This window comes from Acanthochromis polyacanthus, chromosome 4 (genome assembly GCF_021347895.1).
Source record: "Acanthochromis polyacanthus isolate Apoly-LR-REF ecotype Palm Island chromosome 4, KAUST_Apoly_ChrSc, whole genome shotgun sequence".
Taxonomy (NCBI): domain Eukaryota; kingdom Metazoa; phylum Chordata; class Actinopteri; family Pomacentridae; genus Acanthochromis; species Acanthochromis polyacanthus.
In genome coordinates, this window is record NC_067116.1 from 1,782,052 (window position 1) to 1,803,270 (window position 21,219).

At 38.6% G+C, this 21,219-nt stretch overlaps 1 protein-coding gene and 1 long non-coding RNA gene across 2 annotated transcripts in view; one reads left to right on the forward strand and one right to left on the reverse strand.

The window, feature by feature from the left end:
• Positions 1-9,307: 9,307 nt before the first annotated feature.
• Positions 9,308-11,777, reverse strand: LOC127533537 (uncharacterized). The gene is made up of 4 exons (XR_007941257.1): positions 10,889-11,777; positions 10,688-10,750; positions 10,458-10,526; positions 9,308-10,032 (listed from the first exon to the last, which is right to left on the reverse strand). It is a non-coding gene; the product is annotated as an uncharacterized LOC127533537 (long non-coding RNA).
• A 6,780-nt stretch (positions 11,778-18,557) lies between these two features.
• LOC127533519 (NACHT, LRR and PYD domains-containing protein 12-like) overlaps positions 18,558-21,219 on the forward strand; it is a 204,279-nt gene continuing 201,617 nt past the window's right edge. Inside the window, exon 1 of the mRNA XM_051946703.1 lies at positions 18,558-18,614. The gene's annotated coding sequence lies outside the window, so the exon portion shown is untranslated. The remainder of the gene's footprint in view (positions 18,615-21,219) is intronic.

Here is a 21,219-nt window from a genome sequence, read left to right on the forward strand (position 1 = left end):
CTTAATGGGTAATACAAAATCCCATTGCTAAGCCATACATAGGTTTTTATTAGAAGTTCTGTAGAGCTACTATCAGAAAGGATCAAGAGTTCAACCTCTGCTGGTTGATGGAGTTGAAATTTGTTCTTTGCTCAGAAAGAGCAAAACATACATTGTTAGTAACATTCCAACTACTGTGTTTTGGGGTTTTCCTGTATTTACTTTTATGTATGGGTGAGAGGGGGGTGGGCAAGGGAGAAGGAGGGCTGAGGGAGTGTTACTTAGCTCAAGGTTGCACATATCCTATAGAGAAGTCAGAAGGTTGGAGGGTAAGCCTATCTTCCTGTGAACAGCCTACACAGTCTAATGCTCAGTGAAATACAACAAGGGGAAAGGAGGGAGGATATAACCTTTTGTTCATGGAATGTGAATGGTATTAATGAACCGGTTAAAAGAGGTAAAGTTCTAGCACATCTAAAATCACTGCAAGCTGACATAATTTTCTTACAAGAAACTCATCTAAAAAATAACTCGCACACCAGACTCAGATGTAGGTGGATACAACAAATATACCACTCTAACTTCCCAGTGAAAGCCAGAGGTGCAGCCATCCTGATCCGCAGGGGTGTCCCTTTTAAGCAATTATCCACAATAGTGGATAAAGAGGGGAGATATGTAGTTGTCATAAGGGAGATCTACTCTACCCCAGTTACCTTGCTAAACATCTATGGCCCTAACAATGACGATCCAGAATTGTTCTGAAAGACCCTAAACCTAATACCGAATATCTCTACCACCAATCTGATCATCGGCGGAGATTTTAATTTGGTGTTGGATACCTATTTAGATAGGTCCTCCACCAAGAGGGTTGAACCAACCAAAGCAGGTATGTTTTTGAAATCATATATTGACAATATGAACCTGGTTGATGTTTGGCGAGTCTCCAACACGGCTGGCAGAGAGTTCTCCTTCCACTCTAAGGTGCATAATGTCTATTCCAGGATTAACTTCTTCCTAGTCGATGGCAAATTATTTCCACTTACTTACAATGCAAAATATCACAACATCATTATTTCAGATCATAGTCCAGTCTCTTTCACATTCAGGCCTAGCAAAAACATATCTACACAGAGAAGCTGGAAGTTTAACCCACAACTTATTTCAGATGCTAAGTTCTGTGAATATATAGAACAACATATCAAGTTGTTTCTTGAAACTAATGACAATAAGGACACCCCCTCCACATTATTGTGGGACACACTCAAGGCATATTTGAGGGGCTGCATAATTTCCTACCAATCATCTCGCAGGAAGCAGAACAGGGCTAAACAACTGGAGTTAGAACAAATCCACCAGTTAGACCCTTCCCATCTCTTTACTGGGTAGAGTAAATGTTATTATAATGATCTTCCTCCCCCAGATACTCTACTTTTTTCAAAACCTGCCTGTATATCTCACTAAATCCTTCTTTAGTAAACTGGATTCTATTATTCTTCCTTTTGTATGGAACTATAAAAGGCACAGAATAAAAAAAGAGCACCTTTGCAAACATAGAACAGTTGGAGGGCTGGCATTGCCGGACTTTAGATTATATTACTGGGCGGCTGGAATTCACTCCCTTGCTTACTGGCTCCATGATGACACCTCATCCCATGATAGTCTGGAGATGGAGCGCGAAGACTGTTTACCATACTCCATCAGGGAAGTCATATTATCACCTATACCAATCAACAGAACATGCTATAGATACAATCCAATAATCTCAGACTCAATAAAATTGTGGAAACAATTGAAAAAACATTTCAAACTGAATACATTATCCTCTCTCCTTCCTATAGCAGCAAACCCCTCATTCATCCCCTCTACACTGGACGGGACCTTTAACATCTGGAAGAGAGCAGGGATCAGTAACATTGGTGATCTGTACATTGAAGGGACGTTTGCTTCCTTCCAACAACTTCACGAAAAATTTCACCTGCCAAATAATCAATTCTTCAAATACCTCCAGATCAGAGATTATGTCAGAACACACCTCCCTACCTTTGAGAAGACACAACCAAGCAAGCTAGAACTCTTGATTAAAAGGCTTGCAAACTCATACTACCCCATATCTCAGATATACAAATCTTCACTGAATTTGAACCTTCCTTCTGTTGAGGGCTTAAAATCGGAGTGGGAAAAAGAACTTGCCATCCAGATACCTCAAAATGTGTGGGAAGATAGTTTAGAATACATCCATGAATGTTCCATAAATGCCAGACACTGCTTAATGCAATTTAAAATACTTCATAGGCTGCACCACTCTAAGACTAAACTTCACAGAATATTCCCAGAAGTGTCACCCCTGTGCAATAAATGTAAATCCATGGAAGCTACCCTGTCACACAGCTATGCCCTTTATTTATGCCCTAGATTACAAGATTTCTGGCTTGAAATATTTAGTTTTTTTCTCTTCAGTTCTTGGATCCCAAATTGAACCAGATCCTGTCCTAATTATCTTCGGGAATTCAGAAAAATCTTTCAAACTTACGGTAGCACATCGTCGTCTTCTTGCATATGGCATCATGATTGCAAAAAAAAAAAATTCTTCTGTATTGGAAAAAGAAAGAGGTACCCTCCTTTAAACACTGGCTTTCAGACCTGACAGATACGCTCCACCTGGAGAGAATTAGATTCATTCTCAAAGACAGACCCAGGGACTTTGAAAAAATTTGGCAACCCTTAGTCTCACCCTTAGTCAACCCTTACTCCCCCCCCCTTTTTTTAATTTTTGAATTTTTTTCTTTTTCCTTTTTTATTTATTTATTTATTTTTTGATTGGTATATTTATTTATTTTATTTATTTTTTATTTTTATTATTTTTATTTATTTATTTATTTTTGATTATTTTTTAAATAACTTTTGTCTCCCTTATCATTATCACATATTTCAGGTAACTTGTTATCATTACTGTCACTGCAGTGTTACGATTGACAGTTACCTACTTACTTTAAATTTTCTATTTTCTTAGCACTACTTAATTTTATTTAACTCTATTTATTTTTCAATCACTTCCTTCTTTTTGCCATTATTACTTTTTTCCCATGTCTATTGTTCCTGTTCGAGCATTCTGTAAAAGAAACATGTAAATGTCACACTAAATGACTTATCTGACATGTTTCACAATAAACATATTTTTAAAAAAAAAGAAAGAAAATATTGGTGTCAAAACTTTGATTAATACAAACTCCAACACTTAACTTGGTTTAAATGCCTTTAAGCACATGTTTATTAAACATCTTTTTACATTTGCAACATGTTAAAGGTTGTTTTTTTATCTTAGACAACAGACATCTTGGTTTCAAAATCCTAACAAAGTGCAGGGAGCTCCCAGGCTCAGCAGCATGTCTCAGAAAGTTCAATGAAAAATTCAACAAATAAACAGCTCCCCAAAGTTTTCTACAGTAAATAACATTTTTCAAAATGTCAATAGAACTGAAATGTTATTTTATCTTTCACTGTCTTTGTGTTAAGTTCAAAGTGCAGGGAGTTTCCAGGCTCAGCAGCATCTCTTAGAAAGTTCACTGAAAATTTAAATCAATAAAGAGCTTCCTGAAGTTTTATAAAGTAAATAAAACAACGGTAAATAAAATGTGCACAGAAATGTGAGTCTCAAATCAATGAGTCGTCCCAACTGAGCAGCAGCAGACTGTGGAGCTAAAAGCAGATGTTCAGCGTTCTCTCCAGTCAGACGGCTTCTCCTGCTCTCACAAACTGACAGACTTCACTGAAGACGTTCACTAGGGACTGATGAGGCGCTGCACTAACAAACTTTCTGCTCCTTTCTCTGCTAGCTTGAAGCGTCCCTCATTCTGTCTCCACCACTGGAGTGGCTCTCCTTTCCTCCTGTCCATCACTGGCTCCTGGAGGTACAGATGGAGCTCATCCTCAACCAGCTACTGGCCAGCAGGTCACCAGTGTGGGCTTCCAGCAGAGAACTGAACATCTCATCAACACGGCTGCAGAACCATGTGTGTTCTCTCTGCTGCCTGTTGTGGCTGTTTCCGTCATTCTAGTGTCTCATATCCAGGCTTAAAGTGAAAAATAATCCTCAATCTGAATATTTTTGCTTTTGGCTCGGGGTACAATCCAGCTAACTAATAAGAAATGAAGACATCTGCCTTTGCAAACTCAGACTGCAGATTATAGTAATACCAAAAAAGGCCAGTAGGTGGTGGTAGGTCCCTCTGACTACAACATGGTGCAAACATTGTTTAGCAACCAGTCAGTAAAAGACGTGGAAAAAGGACATTGATTCACCTTTTAACAATATGTGCACTATTTATTCTGAAATACAACTATGTAAACAGTTACAGTGCAAAAAATAAGCTAAATAAATAAAAATATAGTTTATAACAGCAAACTATAGTTCAGTTCAAATAATAACAACAAAACATTAAAGTGCTCTAAGAACTGGTAACTGAAATAATCTGAAATAAATAAGAAAATAGAAAATAAATCAGCAAATATAAATTACTACAGAAAACTACAGTTCAATTAAAAAACATTGATGGTGCTACAAGAACTGGTCAGCGATCTATTTCTTCTTTCTTTCTGACATCTTTTACTTCTTCCGTTAGTGTTGAGGCAACGTTCACTTTTGTGTTTGCAGATGTTGAGTTACTCTGGAAGCATCATCATCAAAAAACCAACAAGCACATTCAGACTGTTGTCCAGCTCTGGCTAGTGGCTTCATCAATATCCAATGAAAACACATTTATTGAGCTTTTCACAAAGACTTTTCTTCAATGCTGCTGCTATGCCATGTGTACTTATGGAACCAATCTGCTGATTTGACACGGACACTTCTGACAAAGCATTTTGATCTTCACACTGTTTTTTACACAGATTAACGAGTGGCTGAGATCTGGTGAACTACAAGTCATGTTCTGCAGTGAACGAGCACGCGTGTTTTTAAATCACAAACCCTGTCAGTCTGATGTCGGTACCTCAGCGATGGATGTTGGTCCCTGTAAACGAGAAAATAAAACCCAAAGTACTGATAAAGTTAAGGTGGAAAGAAATTATGAGCAGAAGTTTATGAAAACTATGATTTAAAGTCCTGCTTTTAATTGAGGATAGATGTGAGTTGAACGTTCTACTGCATCATCACATTTAGCTGACTCATCATTTCCTGTCTCTGTACATCTCCGTACTACATCTGCAGTCAGTGAGGAAGTGGTGAAGGTCTTCAGTCTCTCCTAACAGCTGCTGTTAGATTGAATTCATGCTTTCTAATCAGCACCTCCATTCCCACACAAGCATTGGTGTCAAATGTAGCTTCCTGTGGCCATGAAGTGGCTGCAGTTTTTGCAGTTTTTTGGTCCCATTGGACCATTTATCTGAACAGGCTTTCACCTGTCAACAGGTGTTTCATAGCCCAGATAACTTCAGCTGCTTTCATTCTGACCATTTCCCCAAAGATAATACAAGTTTGTTCTTTTAAATGATTGAATAAAAGTGATAATCTTTCTCTGTTATTCTCCATATTGGTGATAATTGTGGGGCTCTTTGTCAGAATGTTTGGCCACAATCTCAAATTTTGATGAACACAACTTCTACGTGACCAAAGCTGATAATTCAAGTTACGGTGTGTTTATTTATGACCCAGTAGATTTTCTCATATTTCCAGACAACTTCCACCAAATCTATGAAACAACCAAAACACATGATTTGCTTGAATATCTGCAGCTTCAAATAGCAGCAGGATCCATATGAGCAGTGATGCATCCAGAAATGTTTTATAGTGGTAGAAAGATGGGACCACTGAAACTCTGGTTTTGGCAACAAAAACCAAGAATCATGACTGAATTTTAGGAATTCTGTTATGCTGTTGAAAATTCACGTCAATGATTTTCTTTTTCAGATCTTTGCTGAGCTCCTCAGACTTTCCCACTGTAGTGTTTGAGTCTAATGAGTGGATCTAATGGGTTCTATTTAAACTGGATCAGAGGAGTCAGCAGCTGTAGTCGATCGTAATCACTCAGGAGGAGTTAAGATACCATGTCACAAAGAAACTCTGATTAACACAACTTTCTATGTCAACAAAACTGATAATTCAAGTTGCTTTATGTATATTTATGACCCAATAGATTGTCATATTTCCAGAATTTATGAAAGAACCAAAATACACGATTGTTTTTTGCGACAAAGACGTGTTTTAAAATCGAGTTATAGGAGTCACTGGAACCTCATGACTTTTGTGGTGTTCACGGTCTTTACAAGTGTCTGAAAACTCATTTTACTGCACCATAACTGGCTGTAAATAGAAACATTTTCATCACACATGGGCAGAATTTTCAATATTGAAATGATCAATAAACTAAAGATGTTTAAGGTGAATTTTCCCCCTCAAGTACAGCATCTTTTCTTCTTGATTATATTGAACAGGAGTCACTGTAAAAACCACAACTGCACCTGTATCGGATAAACTAAATTACATCAGAATGTGATTTATCAAGTCTTGTGTCCACCTCATTTTCAGCTCATTTCTGGAGGCACCCCGGCTTCTTCTCACATGTTCATGCAGGTAAATGTTCATTTACTCGTTGCTTTTATCACAGAGAGTCGATTGAAGTGTTGAGTTCAAAGTAATTTAGAAACAAATGACAAAGAGTGAAAGTAAACAGAAGTGAGCTGAAGCTAAAGAGCTACTCGGTCTAATGGAATTAAGTGTAATTTGTCAAATGTTGACAGGTTGTTTTTTAAGTGAAATAGAATCATGCAAATGTGGCTCCCTGAACATCTTTATTGTTCATATGATGTCCAGAATTAGTCATTTTTCTCATTTGTTTGGTCCCACCACTATTATTTTTCATTTTAATAGAATTTCCAAGGCCTTGTGTCTCTCCTAAAAACAGGGAAAACTTACCTGCTTCTTCCTCAGTAACTGTAGGGCGATACCCATTTTGGTCAGTAGGAGGCAGTATTGGCTTTGTCATGTCAAAGACTGGTGCTGTTATCTTGGTGTACAAGGAAGTAAACCCTGTCATAACATGAGGAATGAAGACAGCAGCAAAGAGAGCCAATACTAATCAGAAACTGGATCTGTATCTCTTCTGTATTTGCAGAATCTTCATGTGTAATTAAAGTCACTGTCTCCTGGATGGACACTGTCATCATTGTACAAGTGTAACACAAATACTTCACATCTCTTCATCTTGTGGTCCAACATCTTCAGATTAACAGGGAACCTCCTGAACACTGACATTTCAGAATGTTTCCACGTGCAATCCACAGCTCCCAACATTGTTTAACTGCTGACCTCCATGTAGTTCAGCATGGTCTGGATGGAAATGATGGAGGAATTTCATGTTCACATTTGGCCCATCCACACAGATGGAAAGGAGATTCTTTATGTCCAGCAGACACACAATCCCTAAAATAGAAATATTTTACTTCAATTATTTGAAATGAAAAAGAAAAATTGAAAAGGTGACAATCTATTTGATAAATAATTGAAAAGCTACAATAAAAACAGTTTTTGAAGCTTCTAAAAGCAATAAGATTCACTGACAAATGGTGAACTCATCTTGAATCTTTAATTCATCCAAATAACATTCCATGAACAAAAAGTACAGCTATACTTACTTTGAAAAGGTGCAGAAGATCTTCAGTCTTTGAACGTCTCATGAACTGTGATCCTAAATAACGTGACTGGACTCCACCAGCCCCCCAAAATCCAACATGGACATCTCGTTGTTTATTTTTTGTTGACTGGTTGAAACGTTCATCAAACATCAGAACAAATGGTCCTGCATTGTTCACTAAAGAAAGCAGTTCATTTTTAAAGCGTGGGGTAAGTCCAAACTTTAACATGGAGCTAGTTTTGTCCTTTCCACAGGTGAAACATTTGACTATTTCTGAATCCAGAAACATTGCCTGGAACAATCCAGAAATGCATTCATTGGATGTGTATGAGTGGTGCTTCACAGCAGTGTTCAGACACCAGAGCACCTCCACCTGCAGCGTTGCATTCCACCCAAAAGATGCTCGAAGACTGCTCGATTTTCTGACGGTAGCGGCGGCTCTGGTGGGAGTGGTGGTCACTACAGCTGCAGTTGTGCTGTTTGTGGTGGTCGAAGTAGATGCTGAAGACGTTACGCTGCTGGTCACGGGAAAGTAACTAGCCACAGTTAACCGTTGTCTGCCTCTTACAGCCGATTTGTGGCCGTCAGAATGGATGTGAGATTTCACAGCATTGACACCCATTGTACCAAGCTTCATTTTTTTACAAGCACTGCAAAATCTTTCTCCATCGGGACCACCAAGGGGCTGTAGCCATTCTCTGAAGTCCACGTTTTCCAGCTATTTTTGCTGGAATTTGTATTTCCCCATTTCCCAGCTCTCCTCTATCTGGTCCAGCCCGTCACTTTACAAACATCCAGTTTTACAGCAATTGTACCTGATCAGCTGGAATAATTATCACAATGGTTCTACATGTTTACATGGATGTACATGGAGAATCACAATTTGTAATTATATATTATTATGATTTTTTTCTTGAAAATTACAGAAATAATTTTTAACACCACTGATAATAAAATTTAAGGATTTTTAATGTCATTTAAGGCCTTAATGTTCACAAAATCAATTTAATGACTCTTAAACCATGTGAAAGCATCGTTTACTAACAGAATGAGTTCAGAGGCTATAAAGGTGCTGCAGATGACAGCACCACCAGTTCTCTCTTTGCTGAAGCCATGAGTGCAGTTTTCAGGTTTCAGTACAGAATATACCATTTAAACCAATTGTAATTACAATGAGGAGCAACTGTATGATCACTATCACTTTCTGCTGAGTATATCTTTAACCTTCAGTCACATAGGAAGGTGACTCGGCACTTCACTGTGTAAAAGTCTCACAATGTGCTTATTTTAGCGATGCAGGACAGATAAATATTAACTCAAACCATCAAATAAATGCTTTTCAGTATATTACATTCTTCAAAAACAGCATAAAATGTGCGATACACCCAGGGCCGGCCCTAGGTTCACAGGCACCCTAGGCAAAATAGTAATACGGCGCCCCCCCCCCCTTCGAATCCAATACACTTTCCCATAAATCTCTGCGCAGAGATTCAGCAGAGGTGTCTACACTAAAGACCTGCTTTAATTTGTTAACATAATCATAACAATAGGAGCTATATCATGCAAAATCCACTTTTTGTAGGTTTTAACCATGTCATACTGTTATTTCCTCTTCAAAAACACCCCCAAAGTGTTTTTTTTTTTGTCCCCGTTTGTTTGTGCTTTTCCTGTTTCTGCTGCTCAACTAGCAGCCCCCCCAGGTAGGTTGTGTGACTGGCTCCTCCTTCAATCTTAATAATGTGCTCTTTCAGCACAGGATCAAACTGAGCCATTAACTCCACTTCCTTAAGGAAATTTCCATTGTTTGGCTGATTAAGTTGGTCTGTGGAACCCCTGAGTGCAATATTTCTCTCTGCCAGTGACTTAATAATTGCCACAAGTCTGGTGAGAACTTCCCGCCATCTCCTCCTTTCAGCATGTATTATGGCCATCTCAATATTGTCAATTGTTTGACCCTTTTTTGAACGACTTTCAAGTTCTCTCCAGCTTCCCATGTTATTTGTGTGTTCTTTACTGTTTTCATGTGTTTTAAGTATGTCACCACAGTTTTTCCAGTCATCAGTGCCATCCTTGCTAAGTTTAAAAGTCTTCTGTGAGAAGAGCTTGCAGCAGAAACAGTACAAACTATCTTTCTTTTTTGAATACATGAGCCATGACCTTTTGATTTTTTCCCCATTGGTCAACAGTCTGAAGAAATGGCGGTGATGGCAACTTCTTCCATCCTGTTTTTTGGGGAACGAGAAGTCTGACCTTATTACAGGTGGTCCTCGACTAACCAATTCAGTCCTCTCTGAATCAGACAAGTTGGGTGGCCAATCAGCGGGATCAATGGGGGCTGCTGAGATGGGCTCACATACATCTGTTGATGTTGATGGAGCGCCTGTAGGCTGGCGGATTGTATTGAGACTGCTGGTGCTGGGTCCTTCTGTAAGAGATTAAAATACACAAGATGTCAATGACAGGACAAATAAATTTTATTTATTTATTTTTTTACTGTGATTCAAATATTTCTATAAAATGCAGAAAATATATTTGTTTTTCAAAGTATGATAAGTATGCATAATTTGCATTCTGGCATTAAATAAAGATAATGCACACAGTGAGCAACAAACTAAAACACTAAATTGTACCATATTTTTGAAGAACACCAAGATTTTTTTTTTTTACTCTTTCTTTTATTTGCCAACAAATGACCATAACATGATGTATTGATTGTTTAAGTAATTGTGTATGCTTTTCTCACGAGTTTATATATATATATATATATATATATATATATATATATATATATATATATAAAATAGAATGAATGTATATTCCTATATATAATACAAAATGTATAATACTCACCTGGTTCAACCGTTTGAGGTGGTGTCTGAAGAATTACAGTGCTGCTGCTTGGTGCTTCACTGACTGCTCCTGTACAAAGCAAAAACATATAGATCTTTAAGAATTACTTTTTTTCCTCAATTGTTTTTGTGAAAATTATATAATACAAAACATAAAGTGGATGGATTTGATTCAAATCTTATATAAGACGTATAATTACATTGCTACTACTTTGCTATTGTAATGCTCACCAGCATCAACATTTTGAAGTTGTGTCTCAATCACTGCTGTGCTTCTGCTTAATGCTTGAGATGCTGTGTAAAACACCAAATAATAGATTATTGACTTTTTGGTGAGCCAACATAATAACATATATAAGTCATAGACAGTGGAGTATCTCATACCACTCCAACAAAACTATTACATAAACATTAGTAATCCTTTCAACTTACAATGTTCACTGTCACTGTCACTAACAGCCACAGGAGAAGGTAACTGTGAGACCGAGCTTGCTGCCTCTTCTGCAGCAGCTTCTACAGTTGGCCCCTGTCGTGGCTGTAGATATTTTCTCAGAGCATCTGATCAAAAGAAACATGCTTGCACATTACATGAATTTGTGGATTATGCACAAAAGTGACTAAACCAACGAGGTAAAACGTCTGCTCTATTAAATAAACTGGCACAGGCAAGAATGTATGATGTTTCAACAAATAGAGGTAGGTTATAGCACATAATAAGTAGCATTTGACTTAGCTAGCGTTAGCACAATCGTAAATTGACATCCAGATGAAAGGTCGAATTATGTCATTATCCAAAGAATATATACCTCGACTTTGAGCCCGTTTCTCCTCCTCTTCTCTTCTTCGCTTTCTGAAAGCAGCACCCGAAGGCTTGGACAGCCTTTTCATGATAAAAGTTTTATGTTTACAAAAATGACAGCGCTACGACGACGACCATCTCATCAATAAACTGATGGGATGCGCTGCCCATCCCCCACTCACTCACCTTGTAAACTCAACAGCATGCTGTAGTAGCGCGGGGCGCCGCCCCGGCGGCGGCGCCGCAGATCAGATGGAAAAGGATGCATGCGTGACTCACAACTCGCGAGAGTTGTGAGTCATGATTAGTGAAAACGAGTTTTATTTTAAGTTTCACAAAATTTGTAGTTATTTATAGGTTGAGAGACTGAGAGTAAACATAATGGTGCATTAAGAAAGTGAATAAAAAAAAAATTTAAAAAAAAAGGAAAGAAAGACTGAGAGGGAGACTGCCATTTGGCGCCCCCTCACCAGATGGCGCCCTAGGCAACGGTCTAGGCCGCCTATGCCGTGGGCCGGCTCTGGATACACCCTTAATTGCAGCTAGCATGGTCACCTCATGGTATTTCCACAGACACACTCATTAGGAACATGCAGGAACTAGCTTAGCAAGAAGGCGGTTTTGGACAATTGTCTTAAGTGTTTCTTTGATGGTTCTCCAACTTCTAGAGCGGAATTTTAATCAGTTTATATAATTTACTGAATAATTTCTTAGTTTTCGTGCAAGACAAGCAGGTTTTCATTCCTTTTCCTCTCGTTTTCAACCCTCACGGGAGAAACACAAGCAGCGCTTTCCATGAATTAACGATGTTAAGCTCCGTCGAATATTTTAGCACACTACTTCATCTTCTCACCCAAAAACAAAATCCGGTTTTCAAAATAAAACTGACAGTACGTATGAACTTAAGGTGGAAAGAAATAATTATCAGAAATGAATAAAATTTATTATTTAACCCTTATTTAGGCGGGTTACATATATTTAATTGGAAATTCTTAATCAATACTTTATGGAAAAGGAGTGGGATTAAATAAATGTTTACTTCTTCTCACTCATTTTCCAATCTGTAGATCTGGTTCAGAATTTTAAAATATATATTTTTCTTTATGATTTTGTTTTGTATGAATTCATATATCTATATGGAGAATGTTAATTCCTTGTTTTCTTGATGCTTTTCTTTACATGTTCAAAATAAATATCTAATTCCAAAATCACTTCCTGTGGTGTGTTGTCGGCAGTGACGTGGTGCAGTTCATGTTTCCAGCAGCAGAGGGCGACACATCAGCAACAATGAGGGTCCAGCTCCCTCACAGTTCATGTCCATGGAGGTTCCATGAGAGCTCCACTCAGAAGATCAATAAGAATTCCTCACAGCTGATCATCAGCTGATCAGATCAATGACAAACTGGTCTCATGTGACGGAGTTCAAGATGTCTGACGACCTTCAATGATCCTGGAAACTGATCTCAGTCTCCTCTTCAGCTGATGAGTCAACAGCTGCTGAAACAAACATCCCATAATAACAGCTTCCATCCTCACATTCATGTGAGTGGAAGGGATGTGTGGATTTCTCTGGTGCTTCTTACAAAGTTGGATGTTCCTCCTGAGTTCTCCGTCACCAACATGGTTCTGGTTGGTGGACCTTCCAGCATCTCTTCAGGAAGTTGATGGATTCAGTCGGTAGAACAGGGAACACTTCACTGTGTTTGTGCAGCCTACAGAGGGGCTCAGAAAAACACAAACATGTCCACATTTCTAAAGGATGTTTTCTTAGTTCTATGTGGAGAAACTGGTTGAAACTCCAGAACCGTGTTCAGCTTGGATCCGACGATCCAACAATAGTTTAGTTTTTATGGAACAACTTGTCAAAGCTGCTCAACCAGTTAGAAAAGTTCAACACAAATGATTTCACAGTAAAAGTATTCTCCATGTTTAGTTTTGTATCATTGTGACCTGCAGCTACATGTGCTACAGAAAATATCACCAGTTTACTTCTGCTTTAATAGTTTCACTTCATGTGGCTCAAAGGTGGAACTTTGACTTCATTTCTTTTTAGATTTAAACTCACCCACAGTCAGAAAAAACATTAAAAATCTACAAAAATGACCCGTCAACCCACTTTCTGACTGTTTTTTACACATTAACATTGGATTCAGTGTTCTTATTATTATTATTATTATTACAGATAAAAATCTGAAATGTTGTTTTTGTACAGCCAGACTTCATCCTGATTTCAGTGGTTACTGTTCCTGTGATGAAATTAGAACTTCCTTCATCTTGTGTCTGACGGAGAAGAATAAAGGGCTGTGGGTAAAAATCCTGACTCTGAGTTCTTCACTTCCTCATCCTCTGTCTCAGATTCCTCCACTACTTCATCAGTGTCTTTATTCAGACAAACCGTCCACTTGTGTCTTCACCCTATTGAGAATCTCCAATGTTGGACAGTAGATGAAATAATGTGAGAGTCTGAAGCCAGACATGATGGATAAAGTCAGAGACAAACAGACTCCTGATCAGCTCCTTCATCAACATGTGAATGTGTGCAGGATGAGTGTAGAAATAAAGGACAGAGTGAGGCTGTGGTCAGAGAGGAGGAGCTTCCTTAGTCCTCAGCTGTTTCCAGGAAGCTGCTGCAGCTTCATCATGTCTCATATTAACGTCATGTAAAGGTGCAGCAGCTGATCTTTGCTCTTTGTGTCTCAGAGTGACGGCAGCCTGCAGACACAGAGGAGGATTTTCTCTCAGACCTGGTCCACACAGCAGAGAGCTGCAGAGGAAGAAGCTGAGTGAGTGGAACTTTGGTTCTCTTTGATTCAGACGCAAAATGATTCAACCTGAAGGAAATTCTTGTTGAGAAAACAAAAACAGTAAAGCTGAAGTTCCTCCATGAGCTCAGATCCTGCTTGGTGGTCCAGACCTCCAAGGGGGAGTGTGAAAATTGCAGAACACCGGTCCATTTTAGCAAGCCACCTGCTGTCCCGCTGCTAGCTTCAGGATGGTGACATTGTTTTCTCCACCAGCACACCTCAAAGAGCAGTGTTCGATGCCGCTATTATTATACAATAGAGCCGTTTTAATGAGAAGCTCGGACGCTGTTGTATGTATTGAATGATATTTTATTCCAACAGTGGTCAAAAAATAAATAAAAGAAATCCCATTTAAAAAAACCTGTTAAAAGAGTGCACGCCCTTATGCAACGCTCCTCGGAAAAACAGCGAATGCACCCGTATACAAACAGGGATAATGTGATTGGTCAAAGCTCGCCGGCCTTCTATTGGTTGACAGCGTTGATACACAGAAAATCCGAGACCAGAGCAGAGATCCGTGAGCAGAAGTTCCATGAGAGCAAGAGAAAGTTTGAGTTTGAGCGCAGGAAATCTGCGCGAGCAGCATCATAACCGAGTGGGAGGACACAGTTTGAGCACGCGCAGAGCAAATTTGAGCGCGAGAGCAGAGTTCTGAGAGACAATATCACAAAATCTGAGAATGAAATCGATAAATGCTGCCCTCAAATCAATTTAAAATGCTCTTGAATTATGATAGGAAGTTTATTCCATATGGGTGGGAGCAATGATTCTAAAGATGTGAGGGGACTAGTATTTTGTAGTTGTAGTTTTTTAGTTTTCCATTCCATTGTAGTACAGTACTCTGTTGTTTCCCTTCAAAATATACTTCAAGCTACTTTCTGTACATTTCTGCTACTTTCTTAGGATACAGAAGTACCAGGCTGTGGGGCATGCCTTGATAATAACCCTAGGAAAAGAGTTTATTTGACCATCAAGGGAACTAAGAAAACAGACTTTCTGTAGGGTCAGTTGGGGGCGCTCTTTCCAAAAACGCAACGTTTGCCAGTGTAAAGTAGCACATTAACCCTCGACAGGCCAACAACAACAAAAAAACGTTTTAATGATTTTATATCATGTAAAAATGGCAGGTTTGCTCAAAACACAGTCACTACTGTGTATTTTGGGGTGAGAGCTTCCAGACAAAGTTCTTTTTGCCTCCTAAAAGTAGACATTAACTCATTTCAGACTAAAACATGAGCACCAATGCAGTTTAACACAACTTTAATCAACAGATTTAAGCCTGAAATGGAGAGATGATGCCCACATTACAAACATACCAAAAAACTTACTGCAAATCCCTAAGAGGAAATAGATTATTCATTATTGATGTTCATTAGTCGTCATTTCAAACAGAACACACAGATGCTGGTTTGTTTAGTCCAAGACACCAAAACATGCAGTCAGTTCATCTTAGTTTTCATGTTCATGCAGCATGTGCTCATGCTGAGTCTGAGTCTGACAGATGAACTCACTCAAGCTTCATCATCCTCATCTTCAGTGTCAGTATCCATATCGTAGGCATTTGTGGATTCCATCTCATCGTTATCTTCTACATTTTCACAGTTCAAACCCTGGCACAGTTCTGAGCATCTGAGGTTGTTGGCATGACACGCACACTGACATGAGTGCAGCCAGACTTTTTACAAGAGCATGAGACAGTCTGAAGAATAGAGTCAGGAGTTATGGGAAGAGTATTCCATATGAATGGAGTCCAGTTTTTTCCAGCTCTCCCCAGTTGTTTGAACACGTTCAGTGGTGGACCCTCATCTGTTTCACCTGTACACCAGGCTAAAGAACTGAACAGAACCCAGGAACAGCCTTTGAAACTGCCTTATCATCAAGATCCTTTTCAGATGGAGGCCAGTTCTGAACAGAAGGACTATCTGACAGTGCCCTCTTCAACAAATGGCTGCCAGTGTCCGTTTCAGTAGTTTCTGGCTCTGTTTCAGAACTTTTGGAAGCATCAGGACATGCACAGTGACATAAGACCTGAGGAGTCCATTCTGTTTCACTCAACACGAGCTCACAAGTTCTTTTTTCGTGGCTTCACAAAGACTGGTTGTGGAAACCTGCACACTAGATGCCTTTTCAGCTGACCATTAGCATAGCTAAAGTCTCTGGAGTCCTTCTTAATCAGTGATACAAACATTTTGGTCAGTGTATCCATTCTGAAGACCTCATTTGCATGTAGAAGTTTTGGAATGATTTCTGTGTCACAAAACTCATTAAAACTGTCAGTTTCTCTTGTCTCACACTCTTCCAAGTTACCTTTGTCCAACTGTCCCCTAATGCCTTTGGTATATGTCCTATAGCAGCTACTGTGATAATTTGCTTCTTTTGCTATCAGATCTACAAAATCAATTCTCAACAATTGAAGATGGTCCTTTTTTGTTTCTGCTGTTTTTAGCAGATCTGCAGTATTAAAGGTTTCACACTGAAACAACCGTTCCTTTTTCTGTTTTTTCAAATGGGATTCTCAGATGTATTGTTCTTTGTTACACATCAGACAGTTCAGGGAAAAAGTCCTTGTGGTAACCCTCCTTGGCAGCATCCTTTGAGCACGTGTATTTTGGCCTTGGTTCACAGGTTGATGAATCAAAACTATCTTCAAGTTCAGACTTCTGGCTTTCTACTTTCTTCTGAACCCTTTTCAGACTTGGGACTATGGTTTTCTTCTTTGTATATTTCATTTAGCGAGCACAGTGATCCCCATACCCATTGTCTGCCAGCAACCAAAGCATGCTCATGAGGGGCCAACATCAGATGTACTACTGACAGTAGGCCTACATTCCTTTGTTCTGCTGTATGTCTGTGCCTGCTCAATGCTACTGCCATCACAATCAGTGCCCTGTGCTACATATTTTTGGCATTTACCTACTAAATCCACGTCTGTGCTGTTGTGCTGTTTTACACACATTAGATGAGTCATGTGGGTAATCCCCAGGTATCTGAGCCATCCTATTGGCTAAGAGGCTGTGCAGAGAAATATTCAAATCACAGTTGACTTGATCTGGATGTGATACTTAGGCGTCCATTACTAATCAGTGCATTAGTGCATATTGTTGTTTAAACAGATAAACTCTAACACCTGAATGAAAATTGTGTCGTTCCCTGATGGGTCAGCAAAACCTGAATATTTTTTCAGCATGCCCCATGGCCTATACTATCTCTGGTTAAACAAATACTGTTTACACGTTTAGCAGCAACAATAGTGATGATAAACCTCTACTTTAGTAAAGAAAACAGTCATAAAAACGAGTGGTGTCCACTGATTAAATCCAGTCTTTCTGCCCTCTGAAGAGGGAAAAACATTCACAAAGTGTGTGACGGATGATAAGTTGTTTCTTCATGTAAAACTGATTTCTGGTTGAAATTTCAATGAAGCTGCTCTATTTTAGAGGCTCAGTGTCGCCAAGTTGTTCTTGACCCTGAGGACGAGGAGAGAGCACAGGATCTGAAGAAACATGAGGGTTAAATAATGCAGCAGAAACGAGCACAGGTCACACTGTTACTTTCACATTAATGTTGTCTAGTTTAGCATTTTTTTGTGTAATAAATGCATTATTATTATTATTATTATTCTTGTTTAGCCACAAGCAGCTACATGAGGACAAAACTAAAGAAAGGGGATCAAGTTCAGTTCCTGCACTTCTGAATATTGTTTTTATTAAATATATAGTTTATTTTATGTAATTAAAGTGAGGAAAAAAAGGAAGAATCAAGCAACAAGGAAGCAGTATTACATACGTTACTACTCAGTAGACTCTGAATTTTTAATTAATACGAGTAATTCTCCTCGTTGGTGCATTTTGTAAGTTTTATCAAAAAAATCTAATTTTTTTTTTTGCTATATTCAAAAAAATAGAAATAAAGAGCTAACATCAACATGTAGTCCTTATGTATCAGGTAATGATGGAAATTCCACTTTTTTAGAGATCAGATCTTTTTGTTGCTGAAATGAATTTATGACCAAATTATGTGTTTTGTGTAAAATGAATTAGTCATGTAAAAACATACATCATATGAAATGTTTATTATTTTAATGACTTTATTTAAATCCTTATCAAACTGCTACAACAAATATTTTAAATATAATATTATAAGATACAAAAACAAAGACTGATCTGAACAGACAACAAGGTCAAAAATTTCTATTTACAGTCAAACATCAATAAAACATAAATTAAGAAGTACAAAAGAAAAAGCTGCATCCAGCTCACAGTTGTGTCTTTAGTGAAGATTGACATTAAAAAAAAATCCACATGGCTCAACTTTGAAGGGTTGATCCTGTTTCTCCTTTCTGTTCTGATCTGCTTTGTTTTGGAGAAGATTCTCTCTGAGGGGACGGATGTTGCTGCAACACACAGTCTACATGTCAGCACATGTGAAGACGTGGAAAGACAACATTTTTAACGCGCTCATATGGTGAGTTTGAACACGTTTTTAGAAAGAAGTGCAACACCGCTGCAGCTGCAAAAGAGAGAGAGACGGCGTGGAGAACAGCCCGGATCAATGCGTAAGTTTAAATGTAGTCCTTTGTAATCGTAATAATATTACAGGGAATAACTGTCTGAATGGTAGAATATGAAGTTATTTCATTTAGGTGGAATCTCGATGGGGCAGCAGCTTAAGATGAAATATAAAAACACTGTTCAAACAGGTCAGACCTCAGCATTATCTCATGGAGGTACTTCATGTTGATCATGTTTTACATTGTAAAGTAGCCTAAATATTAAGTGGCTGTTTGACTGTGCAGTTGTTTTATCCACACACAGCCTAAATGTCTGCATCCATATCATGTCCTGTTAAATTATTAAGCCTATTTAAACTAACATAGACTTCTGCTGAGCCAACAGAAAGAAAGCAGATGCCTGTAAAACGGTGGAATAAAAGGTCATGGATGCATATATATATATATATATATATATATATCGTTTTTCCTCGTATTGAAATATGTATGGAGAGAATTTTGTTTCTTCAATCAAAAAAGGTTTTGCAACCAAAAAAGAGAGTTGAGACCAAAAAACATAAAGTTGAGATCAAAACAGAACAGGTTGCAAATGAAAATATAATAATTTGAGAACATATTGACTTAACTTTAATCAAAACTAATATTTTTTGCTTGCAAGTTCAAAAGTTTTGGTTGTGAATCTGACTGAACCAAATGGGCGGGGTTAGGGTTAGGGTTAACGCTAGTGGACGAGACAAGAGTTCCTATTGGTCGGTTTGACCTTGCTCCACCGCGAGTCATCGCCGCTCCCCTCTGTGCTGTTGCTGGTTGCTTCCACGCTAGGTAAGTTGGTAGCCGGTTGCGCACAAATTAATTATGCTAAATATTTTAGGCTACAACCGGTGTTCAAGACTAACTGGTGTTCCGATCAACTGGTGACAGCAGGGTTTCTGAGACCAGGGGAGCCACCAGGGAGTTTGGGCCCCATGAAAAGAAATTTTACTGGGCCCCTGTAGCGCCGGACATAAGGCTGGTGAAAATATTTTGTGCTGTTTACATAAAACTAGGGCTGCACGATTATGGACAAAATGATAATCACGATTATTTTGATCAATATTGTAATCACGATTATTAATCATGATTGTTTATCATGTTAGGGAAAATATCTGTCTTTTTATTGCAGTACTTTTAAGTGAGCAATATATAAAGCATTTTCAGTGCAAAATGAAACTTTAAATAAGAATAAATGATAAATAATAGTAAAATAAAATTTGCCCAAGAATTTAAAATTTACCAAGTGCTAACTGAAAAAAAGTGCTATTCAGAGTGCAATCACAAAGTGCAACTCAATGGAAACAATTACACTTTGGAGAAATAACTGCGTGAGGGGACCACATATTTATTGTCCTGTGTTTTGACTATTTTTCTGAAGCCCTCGTTGCTCACTGTATTTACTGGACACATGTCTTTGGCCAAATTAAATGATATTGCGTCCGTTATCTCTGTGTGTCTTTGGGAGGTAGCTGGATACGGTGTTGCCCGATGCAGGGTCGCTGTAATGGTTGTCTGGGTTGCCGCTGGACACGGACGGGGATTTTGTGAATTAACGTTAGCTTTAGCCTTCATGCATTCCTCGTATTTGTGTTTGTGATGTTTTTTCAGATGGTTAAACAGATTAGTTGTGTTACTGTGCGGGGCAGACACAACTCTGCTGCACTCTTTACATATGACTTGTTCTTGTTTAATGTCACTTGCCCTGAATCGGAAACAAGGCCAGACGATGGATGCTGATCCGTTTGGAGGCACTCGCTCCTCACCATGATGCTGCTCGTCTCCAAATGCTGCTGTACTTTCTTCTCTCGACATGACTCGCTCTCATCAGCCCAGTCCACTGAGTGATTTGAGGCTGCCGCTGCAGGGGGCGCTCGCTTGTTATTTAGGCAGCTTAATGAAGCCTGAACCATGTGTGCGCCTCCTGGTGGTTGGCTGACTACTGGTTGACAAGGCGCTTGATAAGATATGCACCAGAGCCCACATTTTAAATGTAAATATCGCCAACGATCAGGTTAATTTAATTGTGGCAGCCAAAATCGTGATCGCGATCAAAATTCGATTAATTGTGCAGCCCTACATAAAACTGTACATTTTAATGATATTTTTGACTATTATTTCCCATATTTGTGAAAAGGACAATGTGACAGTTACTTGGTAGGGGAAGCATTGAACACTCTGAATACTCTGAATACAATGTTTCATTTATTTACTGCAAGACTGATTCTCATTCTTTAGCATAAAATTTCCCCAAATTAAATTACATACCTGAATAATACAAAACTTGAACATAAAATAACCTCTTCCATTAAATAAATTGCAATTATCAACTGTGAAGAAACAGATAAAATAAAAAATAAATAAATAAATAAAATACAAAAAGCCAACTGCCTTTTATGATTTCTCATCACCATCTATAGAATCATACAACAAGCACAATAATAAAATCAGCTGGAGATGTTAAACTAAGTAAACAAAGGAGGTCCATTCATAAAGAAACAACATAACAGGCCAGATACAACCTTGCTCAGCCGAGCTTCCTCTTGCACACATATTTACAATACATATTTACAACTGGGCCTTGCTCAACCTTTCTAACCAAGAGCCCAACGCCGAGCCT